Source organism: Schistocerca piceifrons, chromosome X (genome assembly GCF_021461385.2).
Source record: "Schistocerca piceifrons isolate TAMUIC-IGC-003096 chromosome X, iqSchPice1.1, whole genome shotgun sequence".
Taxonomy (NCBI): Eukaryota; Metazoa; Arthropoda; class Insecta; order Orthoptera; family Acrididae; genus Schistocerca; species Schistocerca piceifrons.
In genome coordinates this window covers 339782079-339807593 of record NC_060149.1, presented here as the reverse complement: position 1 = coordinate 339807593, position 25515 = coordinate 339782079, and the positions used below count along the sequence as shown (strand labels likewise).

The window sequence follows — 25515 nt, the reverse complement described above, 5'->3', positions numbered from 1 at the left end:
CAGGATTGTTTAGTAAGTGTGAAAGTGTTACAGAGACGTTCAACAAACTCCAGTAGCAGGTGCTAAAATACAGGCATTGCGCATCACAGAGAAGGTTATTGTTGAAATTCTGCGAGCATATGTTCCAATAAAAGTTGAGTACCATCTTACTTCCTCACACATCCATCTCACAAAATGACCACAATGTCTAAATCAGATAAATTAAAGTTCATATCGAGCTTCATCAACAGCTGTTCTTCCCACAGACCATTTGCAAATGGAAACGGGGATGGCGAAATTATAATGATACCAGAAACACTGTCTGCCACAGACCATAGGATGCCTTGTTAAGTTTTGATGAAGACGTATTCTGTCTGGTTCCCTTTTCCAGATTTTTGTGATATTTCAGCAATTTGCCACTGCAAGCCTATGGCAGTCATCCAGACAGACTGAGGATTGCAACAAATAAGTTTGCTGAAACTTTGTAAAATCTGGACAACATATGATACTATATCATATTTTTAACGATAAAAATTACTAAACATATTCCAATACATGAGCAGCAGTAGTGTTAGGCCGAATAAAGTCTTACTACCATTGAACTCATTTATTAAACAGGACAGTCAAGTACAAAACAATAAATGTTGCCCTCAATAGCCCTGCTCTTTGCTCTCCTGAGCTCTTTCCAAATCCACTGCATAAGATCAAAGACGTCGATTGGATAGGGTGCATTTACTAGCCTGCTATAAACTGAAATATATCTACGAGCAAATTCGTTACATTTAGAAGGCTGAGACTTGCACTGCCACAAACACTGAACAGTAACTGAAAAGGAATCATTGTTTCATCTGGGATTAAAATGCTGTTATTATTATCATCAACAAAGATCTCTGTTTTCCACTTTTCTAATACCGTCTGCACAGTTACAGGTGTCGATCAAAACCAGTCTTGGTCCTAAGTACTACCTCAAGAAACTGGTATATTAATGTACGTCGAATCTGATAAGGCCGGGACGCACACGGCGTGCCAAATCGACGCGTGCAGCAAGTACTGGCAACGGGCGGGCCAAACCCCGGCCTGTCACATGGCGTTGCTCGGTCCTGCTCGAAAGTAACGCAGAACGCCACGACGTTTCATTAAGCCTTGCGGTACGGCATTTTTCTGTCGCTACAACTATCTTGAGTTCGGCGGAACCGCACTGTCAACGCTGTTTAACTTTCCCAATTTGTTCACGGTGTGAAGGACGTTCACAAATCCTGTGGCTGTTCGTACGAAAACAGGCAGCTAACGAGCTATCTTCGCAATCCTTTAAAACGTAGGAATGACAGAAGAGAGGGATGAGAAGTCTCAATTCACATAAGCGACAGATACTACATATTCGCTATGAAACAAGATTACAATATCATGCAGAAAGAATTTGGAGATTTAGTTGACAATGAAAGAGCAAAATGTTACAACGACTGACAGATGGGATTCATTGTTCTGTATATCAAAAATCACTAGTGCCAAGTTTGCCGGCCTGTAGCACGGAAGAAATTGGTGGTGCAGATAGATAACGAAGTCGCACGCATTATTCCATTGTCAGATGCAACAGTTTTCACTGGAACAGAACAAAGGGTATGGATACCTTATACATTACTACAAAGCATGTTGGATAAGTCAAGGGGCATACCTGGAACGATTTTTAGATTTAAAACTGACTATTGACGAATATATTAAGGTCAAAGGAGTGCAAGAACGAAAATTAGAACATCCGCAATGGAGTGTACTCGCATTTTAAGTGGACTTGACTGCACACTGCCCACAGCAAGGTAACTTCTTTCTGATTTGGTGGGGATGCATTTCAAAAGAAATTCGCATTGTGGAAGGGACGCACTCTGACAAAAGACAGTCCAGTTCCATAAGCTCACTGGCGTTAAAGAAAACGCGGCGTTTGAAGAATTCATTGTGACCTTGAAAGAATTACAAGGCTAGTTTTACAAAGATTTTGAGCACAGTGCCAATCTTACATTTGTTTCCGAGCTGTTTTTGAGACAGTTCGCCGTTTCAGTTGAAAGTGCCAAAACACATGTGCAGATGTAACTGACTGACCTGCAAGGCAATTCCAGTTTTAACGACAATTCTTTTTACGTTCAAACGTCTGCATTGCTTTCCTCATGTAGAGCTTCCAAGTCTCCATAATGAGGTTGCAAAAGTGCTACAATATTTCGATCGACATATTTGCGTGAGACTTTTTTTTTCAATTATGAAACTAAAGAAGTCACGATTACGTGGCAACTTGAGTGAAAAACTGTGTGAAATTGTCTGTGTCTGTCCGTATGACGACAGTTTGTACCAGATAAAAAGTACATTATGTCTTCAGTGTGATAAAAATAATTAACTAATATTAAAAATTTGTTTTGTTTGTGAACCTACACTCCTGGAAATTGAAATAAGAACACCGTGAATTCATTGTCCCAGGAAGGGGAAACTTTATTGACACATTCCTGGGGTCAGATACATCACATGATCACACTGACAGAACCACAGGCACATAGACACAGGCAACAGAGCATGCACAATGTCGGCACTAGTACAGTGTATATCCACCTTTCGCAGCAATGCAGGCTGCTATTCTCCCATGGAGACGATCGTAGAGATGCTGGATGTAGTCCTGTGGAACGGCTTGCCATGCCATTTCCACCTGGCGCCTCAGTTGGACCAGCGTTCGTGCTGGACGTGCAGACCGCGTGAGACGACGCTTCATCCAGTCCCAAACATGCTCAATGGGGGACAGATCCGGAGATCTTGCTGGCCAGGGTAGTTGACTTACACCTTCTACAGCACGTTGGGTGGCACGGGATACATGCGGACGTGCATTGTCCTGTTGGAACAGCAAGTTCCCTTGCCGGTCTAGGAATGGTAGAACGATGGGTTCGATGACGGTTTGGATGTACCGTGCACTATTCAGTGTCCCCTCGACGATCACCAGTGGTGTACGGCCAGTGTAGGAGATCGATCCCCACACCATGATGCCGGGTGTTGGCCCTGTGTGCCTCGGTCGTATGCAGTCCTGATTGTGGCGCTCACCTGCACGGCGCCAAACACGCATACGACCATCATTGGCACCAAGGCAGAAGCGACTCTCATCGCTGAAGACGACACGTCTCCATTCGTCCCTCCATTCACGCCTGTCGCGACACCACTGGAGGCGGGCTGCACGATGTTGGGGCGTGAGTGGAAGACGGCCTAACGGTGTGCGGGACCGTAGCCCAGCTTCATGGAGACGGTTGCGAATGGTCCTCGCCGATACCCCAGGAGCAACAGTGTCCCTAATTTGCTGGGAAGTGGCGGTGCGGTCCCCTACGGCACTGCGTAGGATCCTCCGGTCTTGGCGTGCATCCGTGCGTCGCTGCGGTTCGGTCCCAGGTCGACGGGCACGTGCACCTTCCGCCGACCACTGGCGACAACATCGATGTACTGTGGAGACCTCACGCCCCACGTGTTGAGCAATTCGGCGGTACGTCCACCCGGCCTCCCGCATGTCCACTATACGCCCTCGCTCAAAGTCCGTCAACTGCACATACGGTTCACGTCCACGCTGTCGCGGCATGCTACCAGTGTTAAAGACTGCGATGGAGCTCCGTATGCCACGGCAAACTGGCTGACACTGACGGCGGCGGTGCACAAATGCTGCGCAGCTAGCGCCATTCGACGGCCAACACCGCGGTTCCTGGTGTGTCCGCTGTGCCGTGCGTGTGATCATTGCTTGTACAGCCCTCTCGCAGTGTCCGGAGCAAGTATGGTGGGTCTGACACACCGGTGTCAATGTGTTCTTTTTTCCATTTCCAGGAGTGTATGTTGTCGCATGATATAAAACCAAATAGTATGCAGTGCAACTGTATGCCATGTAAATACGGCCCGTTCGCAATTTCCCCCTCTTCCCCATCCTCGCGCTCAGTCTGGCTTGGCGTTGGGGAAATACGAAGCAAGGCCAAGCGCCTTGGCACTCGATCCCGGGCGTAGCCCGCGAGCCGAAATCTTGGCCGTCCCTGTGGTAAATGTTTCACAAAAATTTAACTTTAATTGTGGTATGGCCTGGGTGACACACTCCCCTCCCCCAATTTTCTTGCTAACTACTCACTGCTGCTCCTACTCCCACACAGTGGCGTGACATCACATGCTTTGAATAATTGAGTGAAATTGCCTGTTGTTGGTTGCTGTCGTCCATTGTTGCCAATACCCCATAGTGGAAGAATAGTACACATCATCTTCAGCACGGGGATCCAGCTATCGTTAAATTTCCTACTGAAATTGCTGGGCTGTTGAACAATATCTATTGTCTCCCTGTATAGCCTTTCATGGTATCCGCTTGTGGCTACCAGTGCTTGAGTCCTATCAAAATGAATATGGTGGATTCCTGTCTACAAAACATGTTCCACGCCAACGGCCTCGCCGCAGTGGTAACACCGGGTCCCGTCAGATCACCGGGCTGGGCTAACACTTGGATGGGTGACCATCGGGTCTGCCGAGCGCAGTTGGCAAGCGGGGTGCACTCAGCCCTTGTGAGGCAAACTGAGGAGCTACTTGATTGATAAGTAGCGTCTCCGGTATCGTAAACTGACACACGGCCGGGAGAGCGGTGTGCTGACCACATGCCCCTCCATATCTGCATCCAGTGACGCCGGTGGGCTGAGCATGGCACGCCGCCCGGTTGGTATCCTTCCAAGGCCCTGTTCGGACGGAGTTAGTTAATTAGTTAAAAACATGTTCCATGACAGCTGATCTCTCAATCTCTCCCTTTCTAAAATCGCTCTTGTGCTCTTCTAGTCGTCATCTGACTGTTCTTTTTGTAGTACCCACATACCCTTTCCCACAACGCTTTTTCCAGCGGTTTGTGAGTATCCTTGGCCAATTTTAGGTGATTCTGTATCTTTCAGGTGGCTTTCTAGAGTATCGTAATATTCCATTTTGTTAAGATTTTTCGTACGTGGTCAGTAGTATCCTTAATGAAGGGCCAAGAATGCTCACAAACTGCTGTTAAAAGCAGGAATTTATAGGATTCCATGAAGTTGTGGGGAGGTGTACACGGGTACTACAAAAAGAACGATCAAAAATCGAATAGATGAGCACAGGGACAACTGCAGAAGGGGAGAAACTGACAGATAAGCTGCTGCGGAACATGCTGTGCAGGGGGCACAAGACCACCACATTCATTTTGATAGGAGCCAAATACAGGCAGCCACAAGACGCTACAATGAAAGGCTACACACAGAAGTCATAGAGATTGTTAAACACCCCAGAAATTTCAATAGGAAGGACGATGACTTGAAATTGAATGACATTTCGATCCTGGTGCTAAAAGCGCGTACTAGTTTTCCACCAAGGGGTGATAACAACAGCTGACAACGGCAACCGACAATGATCAATTTTGCTCGAGTATTGAAAGCATGTTACGCTGTGCCACTGCAAGGGTGCACATGCAGACAAAATTTTGCAGCAGCCAGTAGCGAGTCAGGGTATCAATCAGACACTCACTCAAAGAAACTGTGATCCCCCTTGGAAATGTCCTCCACAGATGGGAACTAAACATTGGCTTGATAACGGTATAGTAGCCCAGAACATTTTATGAACTGTGCTGCTACTTTGTTACTATCATGGATAGAGAGTTACGGTTCAGTCAAAATGTCTGTCTTTTGTGATTTTTGACACAATTTCACTGTAGTACTGAAAAAGACTTATTTACAAACTTTACTAGTTCTTTTGTTTTTCCCTGTATCCTTTTTTCTACAATATTAGGCCACTTTTCTTGTCTTTTGAGCATTAAGTGTTATCATTTGATGACTCTTTTGTGACAAGCCAAGCCAGGTGAGATAGTGTCGAGAAGTACTGGGAAGTGGAGAGTGTAGGGAAAAGGAGATGGAATGGCAAGAGAATGGAGAGGAGAAGGGAAGTGGAGACGGGCAGGGAAGTGGAGAGGAGAGGGCAGTGTGAGACATGAAAGGAAATTTAAGAATCTGCAGCAATACCGTTGGGGAAGTTACAAAAGAAAGAAGTAAACGCCAGCTAACAATATGCAATCAAGCTAGGTAGTTGTTGATAATAATATGGGCAAACCAAAGTAGACCATATAGCATCCACAGTTCTTTCTTCATTCTTTACAAAGATCCCATATGGACAGCGAAAATATTTAATTAACAGTAGACAACTGTAGAACAAAATTAAACTAAACTCTGCCTGAAGAGGCCATGAAGGCCAAACGGTACAGACCGGCCGCCGTGTCATCCTCAGCCAACAGGCATCACTGCATGTGGATATAGAGGGGCATGCGGTCAGTTCAAAATGTGATTAAGACTAAAACTCATGCAAATAATAACAAATCCACTTAGCTGAAGGTACCACTTTTCTCTATCCAGTAAATAATCAGCAAAACAAAAAAAAAAAAAAAAACAAATAAAACATTGTATGGCGCTAATTGTAAAACAAATGACGGTATTCTATAAAGCTCATGCAACATGGATCTCATTAATGTTTCCTATGGCACAAGCATATGCTCAAAAAACTTCAAACAATTACCAGTAAAACCAGTTCTCGAATACGATAGAATGCATAATACACAAAATTGCATGCTCGTCTCATCTAATTTTCTTTGTTGGTGTAACTGAAACATTTATACTAGGGTCGTCCACAAAGTACGTTCCGTTTCTATTTCTATCCGCGGCATCGCTACGATCGCAGTTCCGAGCATGCGCGGCAGTTACTCTGACTCAACGAGAAGACGTGTACGCCATTTTCAGATCGCTGCTGCCGACATTTGCTTTTTTTAGTGCTTCTTTATAATGTCAGCCGTAATTGAAAATGCCGCCGCGTGTTGAATCAGATCTGTGATTCGTTTTCTAAATGCAAAGAAAGTTAAACCAAAGGAATTTCATCCGCATATCTGCTAAGTTTACGGACAAAATGCTACGAGTGATTCAATAGTTAGAAGACGGGTCAGACTGTTCAATGAAGGACGTGATCAAGTGTACGATGAAGAACGAAGTGGACTCCCATCTGTGGTTACGGATGAACGGTTCACACAAATGAAGATAAGATTAAGCACAACCGTAAGTTTACACTTAGTGCCCTTACTCTGGAAGTTCCGCAAATATCGCGATCACTAATTCATGAAAATGTTACTGAAAAACTTAATTGTCGAAAACTTTGCTCACGTTGGGTACCCAAAAATCTTACTGAACAACACGAAAAACAACGGACAGGCAGTGCACTTCAGTTTTTCACACACTACAATGAAGAAGGCGATGGTTTTCTTTCTCGGACAGTCACGGGGGATGAAACTTGGGTATCATACGACACCCCTGAAACAAAACGGCAATCAATGGAATGGAGGCACACTTCATCCCCAACGAAGGTTAAGCCCAAGCAAATCTTGACACCTCGAAAAGTCATGTGCACCGTTTTTTTGGGACATAAAAGGTATTTTGCTGATTGATTTCTCTCCACAAGGCCAAACAATCAACGTACATGGTTACTGCGAGGCCATTAAGAAATTGCGCCGCGCAATACAGAACAAACGCCAAGGATTACTGTCAAAAGGTGTTATTTTTTTCCACGATAATGCCCGACCTCACACGGCGAATGTGACCAAACAACTCTTACGGGAATTTTACTGGGACGCGTTTGATCATCCTCCGTCCAGCCTGGACCTCGCTCCTAGCGACTTTCATCTCTTCTTACACCTAAACTCTGTCCTTGGTGGTCAACGCTTGAACGATGATGATGATTAGCTGAAAGAACATGTTACCACATGACTGAATACACAGTCGGCAACCTTCTATGAAGAAGGCGTACAAAAACTTGTGCCATGCTATGACAAGTGCCTACAAAATTTCAGAAGCTATGTAGAAAAGTAGTTTAACAGTTGTAGATTTTTGTACAATAAATATATTTTCTGTATCTGTACAAGTTTGTTTTATATAACCAAACGGAACTTATATATGAGGTTATTGAACTTTGTCAATAAAAATAAGCTATTATTGACTGAACAAAACAGTTTCAATGACAACAGATAAACTGAAACACCTGTCTCTCACTTCCTGAAGCAAGCCTTCAGTGCCATAGATCTTAGTAGGTTAAGCTGTGAGCTGTTTCTAGATGGAACTAATTCTTATGAGATAATACACTGTGCCCCTTTCCTTACGAAATTAAACCATTATGATTTTCATGGAAGTGCCTGCAACTGATTTCTGGAAAGCAAGAAGTTATGTCATAAAAACAGAATAGTTTCTCTTCATACGGGAAACTCAGCTATGGAATACCACCAAGTCTCTGGATTGGGCTTTTTTGTTTTTATTAATGATTTTCTACAGTATTTGTCAGTATCAGAGGCTGATACCAGCCAAGGACAAAGTCAAAGTATTTCAAAGTGAAAATAAATAATAATGGCAAGAAAACCAGCTGAAAGATGGTTTAGTTAAAACAGTAGGAAATAATTATTTGTGTTGTACCACTACAAGTCACTTCATATTTATGTATTAAATTATAAGGCTCTGACCACTATGGGACTTAACATCTGTGGTCATCAGTCCTAATTACTTCAAAGCAGTTGTGATATCTACAGGGTGTACACGGTGTAAGGCGCCAAAATTATACAGATGGCACATCTCGCAATGCTTGACAAACAGGTCTAGTAACATGTTTGCGTATTTCCTACGGTTGTCCCCGAAAAAAACAGTTCGTCTCAGGATAACGGTTTTGGAAAAGTCGATACTTGGCCGTGCACGTACGTAAGCAATCGGTTCCTGTAATGAAATTTTCACTCTACAGCGGAGTGTGCGCTGATATGAAACTTCCTGGCAGATTAAAACTGTGTGCCGGACCGAGACTCGAACTCGGGACCTTTGCCTTTCGCGGGCAAATGCTCTACCAACTGAGCTACCCAAGCACGACTCACGCCACGTCCTCACAGCTTTACTTCTGCCATGTAGGAGACGAGGTACTGGCAGAAGTAAAGCTGTGAGGACGTGGCGTGAGTCGTGCTTGGGTAGCTCAGTTGGTAGAGCATTTGCCCGCGAAAGGCAAAGGTCCCGAGTTCGAGTCTCGGTCCGGCACACAGTTTTAATCTGCCAGAAGGTTTCAATCGGTTCCTGTTATTGCCCGCTGCGCGTATTGACATCGCGAGCTTACATCGTAAACACATAGGCAACTGCGACCTGAGTGGCTGCGTCATTGTAATACACCGAGCGACGACAGTAGGCGAGTACCTGTGCAGATGTTATAGCAATTCCGTTAACTGTTAGGATGGAAAGGAGATTTACTATAGCTGAACTATGCGATACGCATTTAATTTATAGCGAGGAAAAAGGTGTTCCGAGAGTAGTTGTGCGAATTTATCGAGAACGCTTCCCACAACGACGACTTCTTGCACGAAAGACAATTGCTGCTCTGCACCAAAGGTTTGTGTCATTGTAATTCTCTACTTGTATGCGATTATTATGCATTTACTGGAATACTCTCTTTCAAATTCTAAAGGTGGCAGGGGTAAAATACAGGGAGCGAAAGGCTATTTACAATTTGTACAGAAACCAGATGGCAGTTATAAGAGTCGAGGGACATGAAAGGGAAGCAGTGGTTGGGAAGGGAGTAAGACAGGGTTGTAGCCTCTCCCCGATGTTGTTCAATCTGTATATTGAGCAAGCAGTAAAGGAAACAAAAGAAAAATTCGGAGTAGGTATTAAAATTCATGGAGAAGAAATAAAAACTTTGTCAGAGACAGCAAAGGACTTGGAAGAGCAGTTGAATGGAATGGACAGTGTCTTGAAAGGAGGATATAAGATGAACATCAACAAAAGCAAAACAAGGATAATGGAATGTAGTCGAATTAAGTCGGGTGATGCTGAGGGGATTAGATTAGAAAATGAGGCACTTAAAGTAGGAAAGGAGTTTTGCTATTTGGGGAGCAAAATAACTGATGATGGTCGAAGTAGAGAGGATATAAAATGTAGGCTGGCAATGGCAAGGAAAGCGTTTCTGAAGAAGAGAAATTTGATAACATCCAGTATTGATTTAAGTGTCAGGAAGTCATTTCTGAAAGTATTTGTATGGAGTGTAGCCGTGTATGGAAGTGAAACATGGACGATAAATACTTTGGACAAGAAGAGAATAGAAGCTTTCGAAATGTGGTGCTACAGAAGAATGCTGAAGATTAGATGGGTAGATCACATAACTAATGAGGAAGTATTGAATAGGATTGGGGAGAAGAGAAGTTTGTGGCACAATTTGACCAGAAGAAGGGATCGGTTGGTAGGACATGTTCTGAGGCATCAAGGGATCACCAATTTAGTATTGGAGGGCAGCGTGGAGGGTAAAAATCGTAGGGGGAGACCAAGAGATGAATACACTAAGCAGATTCAGAAGGATGTAGGTTGCAGTAGGTACTGGGAGATGAAAAAGCTTGCACAGGATAGAGTAGCATGGAGAGCTGCATCAAACCAGTCTCAGGACTGAAGACCACAACAACAACAACATGCATTTACATCTTAATAAAGTGCAGTAGTTATCTGCACCTTTGTAAATTTTCGTCCGTATGCGAAACGTATCTTCTGTTCTGATATGCTTTCCGTTTTTGTTACATCATTACAGAATACAACTGACGAGTACGTATTTAATTTCCTTAGATTGAGAGATACTGGCTCTTTACTGCCCCACGCAGAAGGCAGAGGCCCACAACGCGCCGATCGTACATTGGAAGCTGAGGAAAGAATTCTGGACCGCACCCAGGAGGATTCTTCTCAGAGTACTAGAAGCATCGCCCGCCACGTGGGTATATCGCACACTGTGGTACATCGCACTTTGCAAGAGGAGCGTCTGCGGCCTTTCCACATTCAACGCGTACAAGCATTGGAAGAACAAGATTTCCCTCCACGACGTGAAGTCTCAGAGTATTTTTGTTACACAGTGCGCAGCATGATTTTGTCAACAAAATACTCGTCACAGATGGAGCGTGTTTCACTCGCGACGGAATAACTAATTTCCATAACATGGCTCTGGCTCTGAGCACTATGGGACTCAACTGCTGAGGTCATTAGTGCCCTAGAACTTAGAACTAGTTAAACCTAACTAACCTAAGGACATCACACACATCCATGCCCGAGGCAGGATTCGAACCTGCGACCGTAGCAGTCGCGCGGTTCCGGACTGCGCGCCTAGAACCGCTAGACCACCGCGGCCGGCTCCATAACATGCACACGTGGAGTGTACACAATCCTCGCTACGTAGTCGCAACACATTTTCAGCGACGATTTTCCGTAAATGTGTGGGCGTGTATGCTCGATAATTACATTATTGGGCCCTATGTTTTACCTGCACGTTTGACTGGTAACTATTACCGAACGTTTCTAGAGGAAACATTGTTACCGACGTTGTTAGAAGACATTCCGTTAGGCATACGCCATAACATGTGGTTCCTCCACGATGGTGCTCCACCCCACATTGGACACAGAGTAAGCAGGTTTTTGGATAGTCGATTTCCAGGACGATGGATCTGGCGTTCGGGTCCACGTCGATGGCCAGCATGCAGCCCTGATTTAAATCCACTTGATTTTTGCTTTTGGGGCCATATGAAGGAACTTGTTTATGCTGAGCCAGGAAATAATGTGGACGAATTGACGCTGAAGATTTTAGATGCTGCCAATACCATAAAGGCCAATGTGCATGTGTGTGAACGAGTGCGACGAAACTGGGTTCGCCGCAATGAAGCATGTGTAGAAGCGAATGGTGGTCATTTCGAACATTTATTGTAGTATTGGTGTAAGAGGAAACGAAGTAATGGGTTTTCTTTTCGTTACGATGTTGATGTACAGAAGGAAAATAATGTGAATTTAGTATTCGTTATGGCATTTCCGTAAAAAAGGTGAAACAGTTGATTGTAATTAATGTACAACTATCTACTTGGTGATTGACTGAATTTGTACTAATGGAAATACATTGTGTTTGATATTAGCTTGTCATTACTACTACGGCCTTCGTTATCGACTTGTTGAGAAACAGACTGGTTGTATTCAATTCACGTAAAGCGAATTGCACATTCTTGACAACCCAAAAATCGTTTACATTCCTTTTTTCGGTACCACATGATTATCACACCACGTCGTTGTACACGTCTAATGATTTCAATCCTCTGGTCGGCTCGTTGCCTTTCTCTGGCCGCCCCGTCATTATAGGCAATAAGCTCGGTACGCTGTGTACTGTCGGTTGACTACGTAAACAGAAATGTGTATACTATCTATCCTACGAACATTAGGTTTTAATAATACAAAAATAAAGTACATGATCCAAGAAAATGTCATTAGACTTTTTTGTCAAGCACACCGAGATGTACTATCTGTATAATTTTGGCGCCTTATACCGTTTACACACTATATATTGAGCCAATCTTCTCTTGATTAGCAAACACTGTGGCTGCGCTTGAGGCGTTGCTACCATGGTGAATCACAAGGAGGTGGTGATACACGAAGCCTGCGGCATGGATCAGTTATTGACTACGTTAGAGGCACGAGCTAGTGTGAGGCTCTGCGACTTGTCTCCGTTTAATGGACTGGCAATTACCATTTGTGGTCGACGATACATCTTACAAAGAGATAGCCGTGACAACTGTAGTGTTTGTTGGCAAATACAGCCCAGTCATACTGATGTTCTTTTGTATGGCCGATTGGTGCAACTGACGGAGCTGACAGGCCCTTCATTGACTAGCTGCCTGGAGTGGATGCTTCTGATACATGGATGATGGAGTTTAATGCCGAAAATTGATCAACACTTCGATGCATGAAATGGTGATTTGGTATCCACTTGTAAAGAGATTGAAATTGCATATGAACCAGTGTCTCACTAGTTCGACTGAAACTGTGGTAGATAACTGTCATTTTTAGATTTCCTAGCTTTCGAGGGCTGGAGGCATCCACTTGTTTAGTAAACGTGTCTACAGATTAATCTGCTCCTTCAGTGCAATATTTTAGGTTGTTCATGTATTGGCTCACATCCTTAGTTAATGACAACTTATTCGGTAACTGTGCCTTTAGAGTGATTAAAGCTAAATAGCTTTGATTGGCTTCCATTCAGAGTTTTGGGTAAGCCAAGGATGAGAGTTACATTTCTAATATATATATATATATATATATATATATATATATATATATATATATATTAGAAATGTAACTCTCATATATATATATATATATATATATATATATATATATATATATATATATATAGTGTAACTCTAGTCCTTTGCGATTTATGTGAAAGAACATTCCTTATAATTTTTTCTGGTTAAACATTTTTAAATTTTCTTAAAGATAAGGTGCTTCTAGCCACTGTGAGATTTATATGATACTGTTGGTCATTGTTAAGTTCAATTAAGTTTTTTTTTTAAATTGTGGCAATATTCACAGAGCAATTTACTTCCTTAAAATTTTGCTAGCTAAACATTTGAAATTCCTATAGCAGATGGGGCTCTTCTAGCCATTGAGTGCCCCATACTCAGCAGTTGTCCATCATCACTGTGGAAGACACGAGCCATGCCTGGGCATGGGCGTTCATCATCAGAGTCATTCTCTGATGATGAGTCATTATTAAATTAATAATTGAAGTACTTAACCATGGCAACACTCGCCGAGCAAGTCTGTTCTTACTAACTGTTATCTCCTTTTAATACTGAAGTGTGATTGATGGCTTTTTTTGTTAGCACCATGTGTGTAATTATTTTAAAATGTGTGTCTTCGATTTTCACTGAGGGTTGTTTGTCAATGTTTTTGCGAAGGCAGCTCACAGGAAGACTGTAAGGTACCATTCAGTTGTGAAGGCCACACCATCCTCTATACTGACTACACCAGTGTAATATGAATTTGTTCTTAATAGTGTAATCCAGCATCTGCTATACATTGTACCTATTTTTGGATTATTGCAATTATTGTTTAAATAAATGTGTTATTTCTTGTATTGCCTCTCGATGTGTGTCCATGATCCTTCCTATGTTTGAACTGAGTGTAGGTAGCTGGGTTATTTGTTTACAAGTCAGACAGCTCATATACTTGGCCACTATGCTCACGATTAATAATGTGAAATGTACAACTGTAAATGAGAAGATAACAGCTTAAGAAACATTCCAATCAAATACAATAACTTTGTAATCGACAGACTGCAGTGATGGAGAAGGGAGGGAGGGGCAGGGTTGTTAGCATGCAACCAATCATGCTTCACTGACTAGGCACTGCATGTACCAATAAAACAGGAAAAACACAAAGCATGACACACTCAAGAATGAACAACCACTTGGCTCTCCGAAATTGAGAATATGTTGTTATTGTAGGGCCTGGCTGGCTGAAGCCGTGGGGGGGGGGGGGGGGGGAGGCTGAGTGGTGGGCCGGTGGGGCTAGGGACAGACAGACAGTTGAACAGTTGAAAAGACACTTTATTGCTTTTAATTATAACTGGTGCCCAGCAATGCTGACGTCAGACCTGGGAAGCAAGCCGGCAGCCTGTCAGTAAGCCAAAGCTCTGACATCAACAGTGCACTCCTTCTTCTTGTTGCATTGCCCCTCTGATGATGAACACCCATGCTCAGGGACAACTCGTGTCTTCCACAGTGATGAGGGAAGACTGCTGTGCACAGGGAATGATGCGCTGCTTCCTGGCAGGAGTCTGACAGTGGCTGGCATAGAAGGTAAGTCTGCTGTGCTATTGTGCCAAGCCCCCAAGGTGGGCTTAGTGCAAGAGGCTGCTGCCCCATCCCCATCTCAAACCCACTAATGCAGCTGGAGGCTTTCAGGTGTCTTGTCGTCTCGCGTAGCCCTGGCATCGTGGTAGTACTGCTGGGCACCAAATGCCTCTGCCTGAAAATTCACAGTTATTTATACTACTCTGGGGTGCATCTGTTGCACTACTGCCCGGCTCCCACTCACGTAGCTCATAAAAAAGTACTACCCTAGTATGGTGACACAGTCCTGCCCGCTCTGGCCATTACAACTGTGTGGTGCAGGTTTTGCAGAGCAAAGCTAGCCCATCTTGCAATCATTTCACGTATATCTTGCTATAACTTATATGTCACCAAACTGCACTAACCGGCCAGCAGCAACTAACACAATGCTTCTTACATAGTTCGCTTTGCCCCCTTCACAGGAAAGGGCCAGCCCCTCGGGTGCTGCTCAGAGCGGGCTCCCCACCGTGAACTACTACCACCATCAAATTACAAAACAAGTGACACGCTCCCAAGATTATACTATGCTATCAATCTTAAATACTATAAATTTCTTACACTACATTAAACTTCTTGGTTGCTTCCTCGTAATTCCTTTAGCACTTCATTCCTTTCTGTATCTGTGTCCGCTGCACATTCTCATTACTGTCTCTTTTACAAAAAATATTCTCCATCTCATGTTCAGGGGATCCAGTCGACTGGGACCTGGATTACCCGTGGATCTGCTTGCTGAACAGGTCTCTATCTCAAGTAAATAAAAGCTATGCAAAACAAAATCATAGTCACTATGGTGCTAGGAACTGCAACACTCAAGGCCACTGTCACCCATTGTCTACTGTCCTGATAGTGTTCAATGAGCTATATTAGTTACTATGCAGTGATCCACCCCACCTGTGTGGCTGTCATCTGATTCAGAGAATGAACTAGACTTGGTTCCCAGGTATCATTTAGGAAGGTAACGTTTTGTTTAGGAAATATCTCCGAGGGTTTGTCCAGAAAAATACAGCTGCCGTTGTGTCACTTCAAGTGAGTAACTCTTGTAATTGTAGCTGGTAAATGAAACATTGGTCTCGTCATATTGCAGATGGTTCCATTAACTAACAACCCACTGCCTCTTAGCTCCATGCGTCTCACTCCCATGAGCTTCCCTTGTTTGTAACAACTCTCCATTACTATTACATTGTCGAACGCCAGTATACCCACGTAGACCTGCTTGCTGAAAGTATTGCTTCAATTTCGTCACCTGCTTTTCACATGGCTGACCCTTTGCCTTGCCCTGAACAATTGTGTGGCACATGCGTTTCCTCCCATTTGGATCTCGCGAACGAGACATATGGTGACTACCCTGCTTTGACATTACTGTAAATCTTCTTCTGTCATTACTGCATGTCGGTTCCAGTCTTTGATATTAATAACACACCACTCTTTTTTATCTGCACAAACGTCCTCACTGTTTCTAACCTTACTGGATAGGTGTGCTCTGTGTAACATCTCAACAATACATGTTTGTCCGGGACTTTCACTGACACATAAAACTGTGTACTATGTTTTCTCACCTGCAAAGTTGCTCCAAGATAGGAGAAAAGTATGTTTTGACTATTGCGATCCGCTATTAATTGTAGTTCCGGTGGTAGCTCTTTCCGCACCTTTCTCAATTCCTTCAGACACTGTTCAGGTGACAACAGGAATGGACTCAATTGCCTAAGCATTGCCTGATGAACGGCTTCCTGCAATGCCACTTCACTCTTGCGTCCTAGACACTATCCCCTAGTCATTGCAAAAGTCTTTTTAGCGTTATTCTCGCATCCAACACTTTCATTTCTGTTTAAACTGCCTCTGAATCACGGTTCAGAGTGCTAGCTGTGCGTTGGCATAATTCATTATTTCGCCGGTTATCTTCGAAGCATACATGTGTTGTTCAGCACGCTGCTCTCCAAACTCCTAATCTGTGTGGAATGCCACTCCATTCCCTCCAACCAACTCTCTTGCAGCTTCCGCTGTCCTGTTTAGCTCACTCACGTCGTTTGTATCTACAGTCTCAAATATTATCTTGAGTATCATTCCTCACGCACCTTTCCATCATTTTTGCCTTTGCTCACTCAGTCACCCGTACGCTATGTGTAACTTTTCTTGTTTCTCTAAGACCTCTTTAAATACTCCAATGCTGCTCGATAACTACCATAAACCTGAGAATACCTCTTCCACTCTCTTCAATTCATTTCGCAGTTCGCATACATTAAATACCAAACCTATTTTCCATCTGAAGCTTGATACCAACACATCGTGCTGCTCGATAACTGCCATAACCTGAGAACACCTCTTCCACTCTCTTTAATTCATTTTGCAGTTCGCATACATTAAATATCAAACCTATTGTCCACCTGAAACTTGATACCACCACATCGTGCTGCCTGGAAAACGAAACTTTCCCATCCACCATCCAGGTGATGATCTCACATTGCTCCCACTCCGCCCCAGGAAAAAAGGTACAGCACTGCCTAGGCTAGCATCCTTCCTTCCTTGCCCTTGCTGAAGGGCAACCAGAGGACAAGGACCATTATCACCTCCCCTCTCCACAGAAGCCTGCTGACTCTGATCTCACACACAATATCTAAATATGATCCTTGCCCTAACACATACATACGATCCTACCCTACATTCCTTTAACAACCTACACAAAAATCACACGAAAAACAATGAAGCATAACAAAACGCATCGATTACCTTCTTGTCATTAATGGATACGGTATATGAGGTACAGTCTTAGATATACAATGAGGTGTCAGAAGTCATGGGATACCCCCTAATAGCATGTCGGATCTCCTTTTGCCTGGTGTAGAGCAGCAACCTGGTGTGGCACGGAGTCAACGACTCACTGGAAATCCCCTGCAGAAATATTGAGCCATGCTGTCTCAACAGTCTTCTATAAAAGCGTTGCCGCTGCATGATTTTGTGCATGAGCTGACCACTCGATTGGGTCCAATAAATTTTCGATGGAATTCATGTCGCAAGATCTGAGTGGCAACACCATTTTCTCGAACTGTCCAGAATGTTATTCAAACTGGTAACAAGATGCACTGCAGTCCATAAAAATTCCATCGCTGTTTGGGATCGTGGAGTCCATGACTGATCGTAAATTGTCTCCAAGTAGCCATTCAATGATCGATTCAGTTGGACCAGTGGACCCAGTTCATTCAATGTAAACATAGCCCACACCAGTATGGAGTCACCACCAACTTGAACAGTGTCTTGTTGACAACTTGGGTCCCATGGCTTTGTGGGGTCTGCGCCACACTCTACCCTGCCATCAGCTCTTACCAACTGAAACTGGGACTCATCTGACGAGTCCACGGTTTAGCAGTCGTTTAGAGTCCAGCCAATATGGTCACAAACCCAGGAGAGGCGCTGCAGGCGATGTGCTGTTAAGCAAACGCACTCACGTCAGTCGTCTGCAGTCATAGCCCATTAACGCCAAATTTCGCCGCACTTTCCCTTAACAGATACGTTCGCCGTACGTCCCACATTGATTTCTGCAGTTATTTCACGTAGTGTTGCTTGTCTGTTAGCACTGACAATTCCGTGCAACCGCCGCTGGTCGCGGTCATTGAGTGAAGGCCGCCGGCCACTGCGTTGTCCATGGTGAGAGGTAATGTCTGAAATGTGGTAATCTCGGCACACTCTTGACACTGTGAATCTCGTAATACTGAATTCCCTGATGATTTCCGAAATGGAATGTCCCACGCGTCTAGCTCCCACTACCATTCTGCGTTCAAGGTCTGTTAATACCCCTTGTGCGGCCATAATCACGGCAGAATCCTTTTCACGTGAATCGCATGAGTAAAACTGACAGTTCTGCCAATGTACTGTTCTTTTACACCTTTTGTACGCGATACTAATGTGCATATCACTTTCCCATGACTTTTGTCACCTCAGTGTATACCCAGCTGCCACAGAGACTAAGTCGGAATTATTCACATAAGGCGGCCAATATAACCGACCGCTCCTCAGAATTGTTAACTCCGGTCATATGCACGATCTGTCAACACTGCACGATGCGGAAGTGTATGGAGGAAGTGCTATCAGCTCTCATGGGCTGTCCTGGCGCTGTAACTGCTCGTGGTCTAAAGGTAAGCGTCGCGCAAGGTAGATAAAACAATCTTGTGTTCGAAGACACTTCCGTCAGACTGGTGGAACCTCAGAGATAATTCGCTTCACTTGCTAAGCCAGCAGTAACAGCATAAACGTCCACAAACAATGTCGCAAAACAGCTCGTGGCAGCGCCAAGATCAGGTTACCGGCCGCAATCGCTGCTGGACGTCATGCACCGTCAGACCAGGCGACCACGGTACTGTGAGTGTATTTAACAACTTTCATTTTCTTATTTGAAGTTTTAGTATTCGTCTTGCAGTAACGTATTAGAGTTTGCACACTTGAAACTTATAAACGTTGTTCAAGCGTTGTATGACAGAGTCGCAAGTGAAGAAAAGGTCTAACACTTGCGTCACATTCTACACCGTTGGCTCAATATATGGCAGTGGAGGCAGTTCTAAACCTTTGTATTGTGTGTGGGGCGAGTGACATTGTGCAAAACACGCCTGAAAAGCATTTTCTTGTTTCACGAAAGATAGTTCTGGCATGAATGATTTTCCACATTCAGGAAGACACGATGACTGACATACACTATGTGATCAAAAATATCCGGACACCTGGCTGAAAATGACTTACAAGTTCGTGGCGCCCTCCATCGGTAATGCTGGAATTCAATATGTTGGCCCACCCTTAGCCTTGATAACAGCTTACATTCTCGCAGACATACGTTCAATCTAGTGCTGGAAGGTTTCTTGGGGACTGTCAGTCCATTCTTCACGGAATGCTGCACTGAAGAGAGGTATCCATGTTGATTGGTGAGGCCTGGCACGAAGTCGGCGTTCCATAGGATTCAGGTCAAGACTCTGAGCACGCCAGTCCATTACAGGGATGTTTTCGTGTAACCACTCCGCCACAAGCCGTGCATTATGAACAGATGTTCGATCGTGTTGAAAGATGCAATCGCCTTCCCCGAATTGCTCTTCAGCAGTGGGAAGCAAAAAGGTGCTTAAAACATCAATGTAGGTCTATGCTGTGATTGCGCCCCCCTAAACAGCAAGAGGTGCAAGCCCCCTCCATGAAAAACACGACCACACCGTAACACCACCGTCCCCAAATTTTACCGTTGGCACTACAAACGGTGGAGGATGACGTTCACCGGGCATTCGCCACACCCACACCTTGCCATCGGATCGCCACATTGTGTACCGTGATTTTTGTCACTCCACACAACGTTTTTCCACTGTTCAATCGTCCAATGTTTACGCTCCTTACACGAAGCGAGGCGTCGTTTGGCATTTACCGGCGTGATGTGTGGCTTATGAGCAGCCGCTCGACCATGAAATACGTTTTCTCACTTCCCGCCTAACTGTCATAATAGTTGCAGTGTATCCTGATGCAGTTTGGAATTCCTGTGTGATGGTCTGTATAGATGTCTGCCTAGCCTATTACCCATTACAACCTTCTTCAACTGTCTGCAGTCTCTGTCAGTCAACAGACGAGGTCGGCCTGTACGCTTCTGTGCTGTACGTGTCCCTTCAAATTTACACTTATTTATCAAAATGGTTCAAACGGCTCTGAGCACTATGGGACTTAACATCTGTGGTCATCAGTCCCCTAGAACTTAGAACTACTTAAACCTAACTAACCAAAGGACATCACACACATCCATGCCCGAGGCAGGATTCGAACCTGCGATCGTAGCGGTCACGTGGTTCCAGACTGAAGCGCCTAGAACCGCACGGCCACACCCGCCGGCTCACTTAACTATCACATCGGAAAGAGTGGACCTAGGTATGTTTAGGAGTGTGGAAATCTCGCATACAGACGTACGACACAAGTGAAACCCAATCACCTGACCACGTTCGAAGTCCGCGGAGCGACCCATTCTGCTCTCTCACGATGTCTAGTGACTACTGAGGTCGCTGATATGGAGTACCTGGCAGTAGGTGGCAGCACAATGCACCTAATATGAGAAACGTATGTTTTTGGGGGTGTCCGGATACTTTTGATCACATAGTGTATGTGATGAACTGCGATCATTTTACACTCCAGTGGTCGCGTGTGATGTCTCAGATACAAAGCTACGTATGCTCGGCCCGCGCGTGTGTGGACCAAGCTCCCCCCCCCCCACTCCTCTTCCTCGACGTATTTGCGGGTCGAGTGCCAGTCGTGCGGGCACGAATCGTTTGCGCTAGGATTTCACCCGGAACAAGCCCCGGCCTCTCACCCCGGTTTCCCCGGTCTTTGTTCGGCGCCTGGGCATCGTTTCAGTTGACCCATGTGGTTTACAGCGTTCGGCTGCACTAAGAGTGAATGTTAAATTAATATCTTGCTAGGTCTTAAATTTTGCCAGATAGTTAAAAGATACGTTACAAAAAACGTGCACAATTGGCCTCAGCTGTGCCAGGTACTTCCACAGCAAACATAAGAGAAAACAATTTAGTACTGAATTCTTTAAATACGAGAACTCAGTATTCAGATGAATAGCCTATGAAGAAACATACTTCTATGTGACAAAAAGCGCCCAAAGCTACAAAAGGAAAAACCTACCCTCAAAGAATAATTTGCTTGGAGAAAGAGGAACCACAGTATACTTGACACTTAAGTTTCAGAACTCAGACAGTATATGTGAAACAAGCACCAATGTTCACTATACTTCCAGATGGCATCAAAATTACTTTGTTTTTGCTAGATCGATCCAAGCTGTTTTTGCATGTTATTCACTGAATAGTTTTGCTGAAAAGTTTTAGGGGTGGAAGAAGAACTAGCACAGCACGAAGGTTGTTTTACAGCCGTGAAACACTGCAGCATTTATTTCCTCCATAACTGCTCTGTGACAAACATACGCCGGCCGGAGTGGCCGAGCGGTTCTAGGCGCTACAGTCTGGAACCGCGCGACCGCTACGGTCGCAGGTTCGAATCCTGTCTCGCCCAAACATACGCCGGCCGGAGTCGCCGAGCGGTTCTAGGCGCTACAGTCTGGAACCGCGCGACCGCTACGGTCGCAGGTTCGAATCCTGCCTCGGGCATGGATGTGTGTGATGTCCTTAGGTTAGTTAGGTATAAGTAGTTCTAAGTTAAGTCCCATAGTGCTCAGAGTCATTTGAACCATTATGAACAAACATACACATCATCATTATTACGAGGGCTATCCACAAAGTTCATTACGTTTTGGAATTAAAAATAAATAAAGTATTGGAATTTTTTTTATTATATACAGATGAAAGCCACACCTAAATACTACTTTTCTACATAGTTGCCATTTAAATTAAGGCACTTATCGTAGCGATGGACGAGCTTGGAAATTCCTTCGTCGTAAAATTCGGCCGCCTGCGCCTTCAAACTCGTGGTTACCTCTTCTTGAAGCTGTGCGTCGTCATCAAAACGCTGCATAGCCAACCACTTCTTCATTGCTGGGAATAAGTGGAAGTCGCTCGGTGCCAGGTCGGGACTGTACGGCGGATGAGGAAACAACTCCCAGTTAAAAGATTCGAGAACTTCACGAGTGGCATTTGCCGTGTGGGCCCGGGCGTTGTCGTGAATCAGCAAGATCTTTGAGCCCAACTTCCCCTGCGCTTGTTTTGTATTGCTCTTCTGAGGTTGTGCAGAGTTTGGCAATATCTTTGAGAGTTTATTGTAGTGCCTCTTTCCAGGAAATCCACAAAAATCACACCTTTTCTGTCCCAAAAGAAGAGGTTCAAATGGCTCTGAGCACTATGGGACTTAACATCTGTGGTCATCAGTCCCCTAGAACTTAGAACTACTTAAACCTAACTAACCTAAGGACATCACACACATCCATGCCCGAGGCAGGATTCGAACCTGCGACCGTAGCAGTCGCGCGGTTCCGGACTGAGCGCCTTAACCGCGAGACCACCGCGGCCGGCAAGAAGAGGTAACCACGTGGTTGAAGGCGCAGGCGGCCGAATTTTACGACGAAGGAATTTCCAAGCTCGTCCATCGCTACGATAAGTGCCTTAATTTAAATGGCAACTATGTAGAAAAGTAGTATTTAAGTGTGGCTTTCATCTGTATATAATAAAAAAATTTCCAATACTTTATTTATTTTTAATTCCAAAACGAAATGTACTTTGTGGATAGCCCTCGTATTTTTAAAAAATTGTTTGAATGACATTTACGAAATTAATAAATCTTTTGGTTAAAAACAGACAGGACAAAGAATAACGACAGATTATTTTCCTGAGACGTCTGCAACAGCATATAGGACACTAATCACACAGAAACAGCCACAATTCTTTATAACCTCGTTTATAATCCGCAGGTGTGGCATTTGAAGAATTTACAAGTTAAAATTCACCCATTACCCATGCAAATACTAACGAAATATGGCATATAAGCAAATATCTTACTGCTTTCATTAGGCATTTCTACTTTATGGCCTTCTTATATTCTTTAATCGTGAGCTACTTTGAGGGCCTTCATAAACAAAACGACTTTCACTTATTTCTATATAACGTTGATTTTAGACAACAGAGTGAGACAGATTCAAGACCATTGTTTTGGCACTGTATGTTTGCTCTGCTGTTTCCCTCAAATAAACTTATTATAATAAGTGAATTAGTTAATGAAAATTTGTCCTTATTCCTCTTAAATAACATCACGTTATTTTTTGTTTTCTATTGCTGGCGATGCTTTCAATTCTCTATAAATACTTTTATTTATTTATTAATGCACATTCATATTATATTACTGTCCAGAATAACTTGGGGGAGGGCCTTACACTATGGATAGGCGTGGAGGGGGGTGAATGGGCGGAACTTGTTCCGGGTGAAATCCTACCGCTAAGGGCACGTGTCGTGCGGTGACCTTGTCCGCTCAGTTTGATGGGTGTGAGGCCGTTTTGTATCTCGGAGATACCACGCGACTATATTATCACGGAAATGCATTGTGTCTGCTTTCCGATTTTGATGCTTGATGTAAGTCGTTTACATTGTGATTTCTCTCATTTGTAGTCATTTACTCGCCGATAAAATACCGTAACCAAATAAGTACGCGTATCTCACAGAAGCAACGCGACTATATATGTGACACGTGATATATGTACTGTCTTTACGGCTATCTGTGAATGTTTCTGGATGATGATATACTATCGTCGACATGTTACAGGTCAATATGGACACTGGACCAAAATATGATCTCAATAATCCTTCTGACATCGACAACATAGACAAACTCCTATTTGACGGATGTGACATGAGTCCTAATACCATTTCGAGTTTCTCGAGCTCAGCACCAGGTCCTTCAGGCCTGGTACCGAGCCTACGGCACACAGTGTGCGATTTACCTGAAGAAGACTGTGACACAGATGCGGAGGAAATAATCGACGAACGTCAGGACAGTTCCGAAACGGAGCAAAGCGACACGAATTTTCCATCTGAGGGCGAAGAGGACGATGAATTCTCTGTTTGCCATAAAAAGAAGGGGCAAGAAAGACATCGACTCTATTTCCCGCAAAAAAACTCCTTATCGTTCGTCGAAAAGTGGGAAACATAACCTACTTCGGAAAATCCTAAGCCCGATCGGTAAAGCTCGGGACATGCACATAATTTTAGACACGTGGGCATGTTTATTTGATGGCAACATGTTGGATATCACTGTACGTTCCACAAACCAATATATCGATTCCGTGAAAGATCATTATTCACGGGAAAGAGACGTCAAACCCACTGATCAAACAGAGTTGAAAGCATTTATTGGGCTTCTATATAGGTTACTGCTAGACTCTACAAAGCTCGGAAACTAAACCTCGAGGATTTATGAGCTAGCGACGGATTTGGGATTGAGGTTTTCCGACCCACCATGACTCTCGTGCGGTTCCGTTTCTTACTTCGGGCTTTGAGGTTTGGCAACAGAGAAACAAGAGAACAGCGGAAAGCTCTAGATCGTCTAGCCACTATTCGGGACATTTTTCATAAATTTGTTCTGAACTGCCAACAATGTTATTGTGTATGAGAAGAAGTTACAATAGACGAAAAGTTAGAGGCCTTAAGAGGCAGGTGGAATTTGATCCAGTATATACCACCCAAGCCCGCAAAACACGTGTTGAAGATACTAGCTACAGTAGACTCTGGTGTATAAAACACACGGAACGTGGAAATTTATGCAGGAAGGCAACCCGACAGTCCTTTCCAGGTTAGCAACAAACCCGTAGACGTGGCTGAGTGTCTGGTTACTCCTCTAGCTAACTCTCGCCGAAATATAACTGCTGACAACTGGTTTAGCGACATCACTCTTCTTCACGACTTGGCCACGAAGTACAACCTGTCCTATGTGGGAACACTCAAAAAGAATAAATGGCAAATCCGCAATGAATTGAAAAAGATAAAAAGGAGAGAACCGTTTTCTAGTAAAAAAACAACCTCATTGTGATTTCCAGCATGCATATGGATGGAGCAATTGACGAAGAAACCGGCGTCAAATACAAACCGGAAGTGATTAGGTATTATGATCGCCATATAATAGGTGTGGACGTGGTCGATAAAATGTGTTCTGTGTACAGTGTTCAAAGAGGCACAAGACGTGGGTAAATGGTTATTTTTTACGCGATGTTGAATGTTGCTGGCATAAACAGCCAGATCATATGTCTAGGAAACGGAATCGAAGTGTCGACACGCCGAATCTTCCTCCGTAATCTGGAAAAAGAACTAATAAGAGACCAGGTCCTAAAGCGATCGCTGCTGCCCCGCTTGCCTCGG

At 44.1% G+C, this 25515-nt stretch overlaps 1 protein-coding gene and 2 non-coding genes across 3 annotated transcripts in view; 1 reads left to right on the top strand and 2 right to left on the bottom strand.

Moving 5' to 3' along the window:
* LOC124721403 (probable C-mannosyltransferase DPY19L1) overlaps nt 1-25515 on the bottom strand; it is a 224236-nt gene that overhangs the window by 40743 nt on the left and 157978 nt on the right. The window lies entirely within an intron of this gene.
* On the bottom strand, nt 8829-8903 carry Trnas-cga. The gene has a single exon. It is a non-coding gene; the product is annotated as a tRNA-Ser (tRNA).
* On the top strand, nt 8995-9069 carry Trnas-cga. The gene has a single exon. It is a non-coding gene; the product is annotated as a tRNA-Ser (tRNA).